The sequence below is a fragment of the Penaeus chinensis genome, chromosome 1, assembly GCF_019202785.1.
Source record: "Penaeus chinensis breed Huanghai No. 1 chromosome 1, ASM1920278v2, whole genome shotgun sequence".
NCBI classification, from domain to species: Eukaryota; Metazoa; Arthropoda; class Malacostraca; order Decapoda; family Penaeidae; genus Penaeus; species Penaeus chinensis.
Window position 1 is genome coordinate 30,736,415 of NC_061819.1, and position 8,411 is coordinate 30,744,825.

At 40.1% G+C, this 8,411-nt stretch overlaps 1 long non-coding RNA gene across 2 annotated transcripts; it reads left to right on the top strand.

Annotated features, from left to right (window-relative positions):
• Positions 1 to 4,288: 4,288 nt before the first annotated feature.
• LOC125028923 lies at positions 4,289 to 8,060 on the top strand. Of its 2 annotated transcripts, XR_007115137.1 has the most exons (3): positions 4,289 to 6,711; positions 7,305 to 7,438; positions 7,581 to 8,060. It is a non-coding gene; the product is annotated as an uncharacterized LOC125028923 (long non-coding RNA). The 2 variants fall into 2 exon arrangements; XR_007115135.1 differs by lacking the exon at positions 4,289 to 6,711 and having other exon boundaries at positions 6,718 to 7,438.
• Positions 8,061 to 8,411: the final 351 nt, after the last annotated feature.

Consider the following 8,411-nt stretch of genomic DNA (forward strand, 5'->3'; position numbering starts at 1 on the left):
TGCAAGCAGCTAGGCCATTAATATTTGTTCATCTGCTTGACCATTATGCCATCAACTGGTGCTTAATGTGTCCTGAACATAACTGTTTAAGTATTATGCAAATAAAACTTTAGTCAGCCTGAAGTTCTTTATGTAATTATAAATGTTATTTGTGATTTGAATTATATCTAAGGTGTAAAGGAAAGAAATGCTCAATTTTAGATTAATTTGCAAATGTGTACATAATAAATAATTTGAGAATAATATAAACAAATGTACAAGTTTCTTATATTTTCTGTTTGGAGAATTTGCTTCTTTATCATGTTTCATAATTTCTGTAATTTCAAGTTGGTGCTAGTGTTTTTCTGACCATACCATTACTCTTGGCAAGTGGGATACCTTTTTTTTTCCTGTTCAAAGTTCCCTTCTCTAAAATTACGGTACTAGAGAACCTCTGATGTCACATATAAACTGCCAGATGTCATAAATTTATCCTAAGATGCTACAGGAGACTTGTCAACTATATTTCTTTTCTTGTGAATACACACAAGGGTCTTCAATCTCATCACAATTAACTTCTAATAAACAGTCAACACCAGAATATACCTCGACTGTACTAGCTCTTGATTCATTTATAATTTTGACCCAAAGCAAAATGCTCTAAAAATTGCCAATGCAGTTAGCTTACTTGGAAAGTTTCAAATGATTATACATGGCGAATCCAAATGCCTCTGAAAATTGATTTGCATTGGAATAATTACACAAGGTTTTCAAGGCAGTTTTAAGTAAACTTAAATCAAATAATTTCTATGATTTCACACATTCAAAGCAAGCTGTATATATACAAGTTTTATGCTTTGTGGCAGTATATTTTAGTTTTTGCATCCACAAGCCTTCAGAGGTGTAGAAAGCTGATTACTGATCTAGAGAACCACAAACATATCTTGGCATAGTGTTGTGTTATTAAAGAGTCATAAGTGTGATTCCTTTTTAACACAAATTCAGTTGTATTTACAGCAGAATTCCCCAATTATCTAATCCAATTATCACAACAAGTAATCTATTTGATGGTTGTGCAGCTCTAAGAATGGCTTCTTTCAACATGTGTAGAAATCCCTATTCTATTTTAAAATTGATAACATGTAACTTGACCCTTGTTTCCATCCACTGCTTCACCTGTACAGCAGTTGGTTTAGAATGTCCATACCCCCCCAATCCCTTGCCCATTGTTTTTCATGGAGGGGCATAGGGGGTGAAAACTGGGACCCAATGCTGGGGAACTCCCCTGCTTTGGGACTCAGCCCTGAACTCAACTAATTTTGCATGGTCTTTTTTCCCCTCCTGCTTTTTAATTTCCGTTCATTTCCCAGCCCCTTCTACTGTCCACTTCCTAAGGTGTGAGAACTGTACTGAAAGGATTAAACACTGACTTTGTGCCAGCCCTGAATGGGCTGAGGGAGCCATGGGCACAGTATTCCCGTTTTAGTTGTCTATCCATTAGCCCTCAAGGGGACCCTGAGGGGTGGACTGTTTCTCTCCCCAACATACTTCAGGCTTACCATGGCCAATAATGAAGATGTTATACCATTTTTGGGGGCAATAAGGCTTGATCCTTCATCAAATAGCCCCAGCAATTCAAACTCTCCCAATTCCCCAACCCCAGGTTCTCCTTTGACCACTGGTTCGAACAGTGCCTACTAGAACATTATCTACCCAAGTCAACACTCAATCTCCAGGAGACATTTCTACTCTCCCAACATGCTCTACTTCATCACTTCTACCCCCACAATCTTCTTCATCAAATACCCCATCCTCTCCTTTTACTACTTTAAGAGCCTTATTGTCCACCTCTTCATAATACTACCTCAACACTACTCCATCTTCCACATGCCCCCATCCTTCTACTACACCCATGTCTACAAAAATCTTAAATACTGTATTTAGCCCAGCCAAATGGGACAGATTTTTCCTACAACAGCTCCCTACTCTGACAACAACAACCTCTTCCAGCAATGTCTCCAAAAACAAGTAGGCAAAATCTCTTTCCATAGATTGTTTCTGTCTCATCACAGTAACATATAAAAAACAAGCTATAGCACTATCAACTCTGGTAACCCCATTCCTGCAGAACCTCATTTAACCCTCAATACTTGCACTGGAACTGTTTCTATTTACTTAGCAAACTGCCCTATCTATAACAAAAATTTGTCAGATTGTGGAGAACACTTACTTGCCTCTCTCACGGATTATGATTGCCAAAATTACTTTCCGTAGACATGACTTTCCCCTTAATGTTTACATTGGTGGAGAATCCCTCCCTGTCTGACCATATCAACCTCCTCTGCATCAGTGACAAAATTATTGGCATTAGGGACATCCTGCCAAACATTGCCATTCTACAGCCAGATGCCCTCTATGTGCCCAACATGGTCATACTCAATCAAACTTCTATGCATAGTTATGCACATGTGCCAAATGTGGTGGCCCCCATAATGTATATTATAGGGGCTGCCCAACCTACAAATTTGAGTCTGAGGTGGCAACTTTCAGATTCAAACTTGGACTCACTCTACGTGAAACCAGACAGAAGGCACATCAATGAGGTTTTTCTCTCACTCCCTACTCCAGTAATATCAGTCCCTCTGCCCCTCCCCCTACCTCCCTAGTTCCTACACCCTCCCCTAAACCTATCCCTCTTACATCTTACTTCCCCACTTCTCCCTCCTTACCTTCTCCAGTCAAATTCTTTTGCCATTCTAAATCCAGACGCCCCAATCTCTTCTGCAGCCCCAACACCTTTCCCTCTCCCTTCCCACACTACCGGCAGTAGACATACTAAACGTTCCACCTCTTCTCCTACCACACACTCACCTCCACCTCTGCTCCTCAGACACCAATCTCCTCTTCCCCCCCTCATAAGAAAACCTTTGTCTCACAGAACTCCCCAACCAACTCCTTTACACGTAAATCACTTATGTCACAACCATGCCCTTCCCCAGATTCTCCACCTCCTTATACCCCTCCTGATACAACACCTCCCCCCCTCTCATTCCTTATCTCACCCCTTAGCTCCTTCCCCTTCAAATTCCCCAACATGCACTGTAACCATTATCACACATAGATTGACTAAAGTATGACTCTCCTTCATTGTAATATTCGCCGTTTCCGTTCTCACAGACCTGACCTTCGTCATATCCTTTCCTCATATAACCCTTCCATTATCTGCATTCAAGAGACTTTTCTTAAATATCCTCCTATACCAATTCCCAATTACCATTTTGTCTCTTCCTTACACTCCCTTTATCTCTCATCTGTACTTCAGAAAGCACCATATGTCATACCTCCCTTTCAAACCACTGTCCCTTGCTAAGTTATTTGCATCTTTCTTCGCCGCTAGATCACAGCAATTTCAGTCTACTTCTCCCCTTTCCACCCTATTGACTTTCTTGCCTTTGAAAATCTAATTTCCTAACTCCAACCACCTTTCCTCATAGTTGGTGATTTTAACTGCTGCCACACTCTTTGGGGGTGATTCTATCACCATCTCCCGTGGCCGATCCCTAGAACGCTTCCTCTCTACAACTGACATTATTCTTGATTCAGATTGCACCACAAACTTTGACGTACGCACGCAATCTTTTTCATGTATTGACCTCTCTTTATGCTCCCCTTCTCTTCATTTAGATTTCCACTGGTCAGTTCTAGACCACTTTCCAGTTCTCCTTTCTCCTACTTCATATGTACCACTTCCTAACTCCCCACGTTGGTCTTTGGTAGAGCTAACTGGCGTACTTTCACTTCACTCTCTGCTATTCCTACCCCTCCCTCATCCTTCTCGTTCATTTCAGATATGATACAATGTTTCACAACTACAGTCCTAAGAGCTGCCTATACAGCTATTCCTCGAACCTAAAGACCTTATTCCTCCATATGTGTTCCATGGTAGAATTCCAAGTGCTTTGCTTAAAACGTGCAACCTGGAACAGTTACCGCTACAAACGAGGCACCCCTAATCAATTATCAGCCCATATCTCCTTTAAAAGTGCATCCACCTGTCTTTGTCGTACAATCCGGAACAGTAAAACAAATAGATTATGTTTCCTTAATTACATCTTCTACATCTATCTCAACTGTTTGGCGCTGGATCCATAAACTGTTAGGCAAACATCACCCCATCCAGCCCCCGTCATCCATATTCGAGATACTCTCATCTCTGATCCTCTCCAAATCGCTAATGAACTGGGTGAATATTTTAGCCAGGTCAGTAGTAGTTCTCACCTTTCTCCACACTTCTCTTTTAATAAGACCATCAGGGAATGCACCCCCATTATCTTCACCCTATCCTCCGCTGAGTCCTATAATGCTCCCTTTTCTTCCTCTGAACTCAGTGCTGCCTTACAGTCATGTCACAGCACTCACGAAGGCTGTGAGGAAATTTTCCTTCTCATTGGCGAGAAGCTCTTATCCTCCCCATTTCCTGAAAGCCAATAAATCGGGTACGCTCCATCAAGATTACCGCCCCATCCCTCTTAACTAGCTGGTTAACTTCTGATTAATGTGGTATCTTGAATCTCACAATCTTCTCTCTCCTTCCCAGTATGGTTTCCGTTTCTTTCCTCTCCAAACACACTCTCCAGGTCAAAATTGCATCTTCTTTTTTCCTCAGTTCGAAGGTGTCCCACAAGGCAGTGTTCTCAGTACCACTTTATTCCTTCTTGCTGTTAATGACTTTGTCTCACTTCTACTACCAGGAGCCCAGTCATCACTACATTTTGATGATTTAACCATCTTCGCCTCTGGCACATCCATACCAAAACAACGCCAATTCCTTTATCTGCAATATCATCTGTATCTTCCTGGCCCACTAAGCATGGCTTCTGCTTTTCTTCCTTCCGCTCCTCTCCAGTTGTAAGCCTGTACACTGAATCAGGCATACCATCCATCTCTCTGATGTTATGCTCGATTCCACCATCTTTCCCTCACCAAACTATCCCACGATCCCTACTTCCTACCTTTGCTTTCTCCATTCGCATGGATACCCTCCTCTCCCATTCCCCTTTTCCCCATCTCCAACCTCTTCTGTTCTCTGTCCATTTTGTCCCTTCATGGCTTATACCTTTCCCCCATATTTGCTCCTCCGTTTTCCTTGACCCATCAAAATCAAATATTCCCCCCGTTGTCCTTCTCAGCCATTTCCTTGACCATGTCTCCATTCATTCCACCAGTATTCATGTTTACAGTGATGGCTCTAAATCCACCTCCGTTGCTGGTTTCGCTGTAACCTTCCCATCTCACTCTTTTAATTATTCGCTCCCTTCTTCCTATTCACTATTTTTACCGACTCTCGTAACTCATTAACTCTCATAAAGTCAATACACTGGACTATCCCCTTGTTTTTAAGACCCAGAATTGGTTGTTCTACCTGTCCACACACCATAAAACTATCAGATTTTGCTGGGTGCCCAGCCCTGTTGGAATCCCTGGCAGTGGACAGACATATGCTTTAGAACGCTACGCCGCTATGCTCACGTATTCCAGCCATGTATTATTTTACCCCCACTTTAAGACCTTGTATACCCAATGGAAATATTTCTGGTCAAGTCTCTGCAATAATAAATTACATACTCTAAAACTATCAATCTTCTCCTGGTCAGCTCCATTTCATCGCCCGCATATGCATTGACCACACCCATCTAACACACTCCTGTTAGTCCTGCCCATGCTTTGATGCAGCCCAAACCTCTGCTTTCCCCCAGCTATCCTCCCTTCACCGAGCTCCCAACCTATCAGACATCCTTACAGAATCTCACACTTTCTGCTTTGACAACCTGTTCTCCTTCAGATGTATACATATCCTTCACTTGACCTAACCCCTTTATCTAACCTGACCTTAACCCATTCACTCGTCAACTCCTTTGCCCAGCTTTACCAACTAACTACTACCACCCTTTACTAAACTTTACTATACCTTCCTATAGTGCTACATGACCTAAGATGTCTAGCACATTTATTTTGCTTTTAACCATTAATCATTCATGGTATCTTCGAAAATTAAGGTTTTGTTTTTCATTCCTGTTTGCTTGACATGAAGGCTAACAGCAAATATTCCTACAAATACTCCCAAAGTGTGTGGTATGGGCTATCACGCCAGTATTCAAAATATTTGAGAAGAACGTCATGACTTGAATGTAGTTATACTGTACGGCTACTAGAGTCCACTACTGAGCTGGTGGGTATGCCGAATTCTGTAGTTATTGGATCTTTGGTATACAATGACTGGCAACAGTATTGTAGAGCAGAACCATTGCACGATGAAGGTGATCATTGCAAGGAAGCACTGTTCTATTGTCGAAGATGTACACTTATACAATGTTAAGCCCTGTGAAGGGACAGCAACGACCACGACTCCTGTGAGTGGCATATACTGGTTCAAGATTTGGGACTATGCGACCGGATCAAGAAGACCAAGATGTTAACCTGTCCAGCAATAATGAAGATTTGGAGCATACCCTGGGAGAAGCTGTGTGGGTCAGGAAGTGTGTTGAGTACTTCACCTTAGTGTCACAGCCTGGCGTTGCCACCAAAGTGAACTCACTGCGACTTGTGTAAGATTTGAGGTACCGCAACTGCACTGTGTCAGGGGATGAGCATTCTGACCTGGAAGAGAACGACAACGATCCGATGAGCAATTCCGAGTGAGACGGGGCGAGGAACAGCCGTGCCAGTGAGGTGGTTAGTTGCTCGGTGACTCGCATTCCACTTAGATGTCGTCGGCAGTGTTCATCTGTGTTCATTTCCAAAATTAAGGGTGTTGGTGGAAGCACCTTATTTTCTACTACAAAATATTAAAATATCATTCTCTTAAAAACTCTGATCTTTCCGATCTCTGATAACCACCCCTAACATTCACCTTAGAGGCATGACTTAATAGTCATTATCTCTTTTCAGAGTTCCATCAGTGTTGGCTAATTTACTAAATTTCAATTATATTTCCATGTACAATAAAGCCCATTCAAACACGATTGAGGGAGTCCTGTAACAAGATGTTGCCGTGCCTTGAATTGTGTACGAGTGCTAATGTCAACTTGAAATTATGTTTTTCATGTACCATAGGCACTGTCATTACTGTGTAGTCTTGAAAAGTTTAAATTTAGTCAGGTTTGCCATTCCTGCTTTAACATAGGTATTGGCAAGGCTGTATCACGTTTGACAAGAAATAATAGTATTTCATTCATAATTTGAGTACTAAAATTTTTGTTTTTCACATTTACTTTTTCATAAGTTAAGGGTGAAGAATGGAATATTAATTGGTTTAAATTCTACAGTGACAAGTATCCTGTTAGTGCGTATGGAGAGGCCACACTGTACAGTTGCTATTGATGGATCCCTCTTCCAGTATCACCCAAGATTTAGACCACTCATGGAAAAGCTTATTGCAGAGTTTGCTCCTGACAGATCAGTAGGTTCCTGATATAATGGTAAAATTTTTCTTTTTCGTTTGTAATTTAATGGACTTTAATGGAAAGTATAGATTTTGATTTTAAGTAAATTGCAAACCCTCACTACCATTTTATTCTTTTAAATATGTTCATCCTCAACAGTTTAACCTGCTACTGGTTCACGATGGCTCAGGGAAAGGATCAGCTTTGGCAGCTTCCATTGCTGAGAGACTGCAGAAAAGGTTGTGAAGAAGAAAAAGTAAACGGAGTAACGGAGAACGGCAGTGTATCTACTGGGGGAGGGGGGGGGGGGGAGGGATGCATCTTCCATCTCCCCTAATCATCTCTGGCCTTCCCAAACTATACCAGTAAAATAAATAACTACTGCTTCCACAAGGTTTTAAAATAATGAAAAAAATGATTAATAGAACTAGGACTTCCAAGCAAAAGCAAAACAAAAAATAAGGGATTGGGAAATGTTATCACTTTTTTCAGAGTCGCTAGTGGTATGAAATAATATCTGATGGAATTGAATTTTTTTTGTGCTTTTGTGTCTGTAAAACAGCTAAAGAAATTACACAAGATTACTCTTATGTTATTATGCATTACTTTGTTATTCAGTAAATATTACTCAGTAATTAATTGTTAATTTGATTTTCCTGTTTATTTATCTTATATACATATATGTATATATATATATATTTGTGTATATATACGTATATAACTATATAAGTATACATATGTATATGTTTATATATATCTATAAATGTATACTTAAATATGTACATATATGTATATATATATTTGTATATATATACGTATATAACTATATAAGTATACATATGTATATATATATATATATATATTTATACTTAAATATGTACATATATGTATGTGTGTATATATGAACATAAGTATCTACACATGTATATATATATATATCTATATATTTATACTTAAATATGTACATATATGTATGTGTGTATATATGAA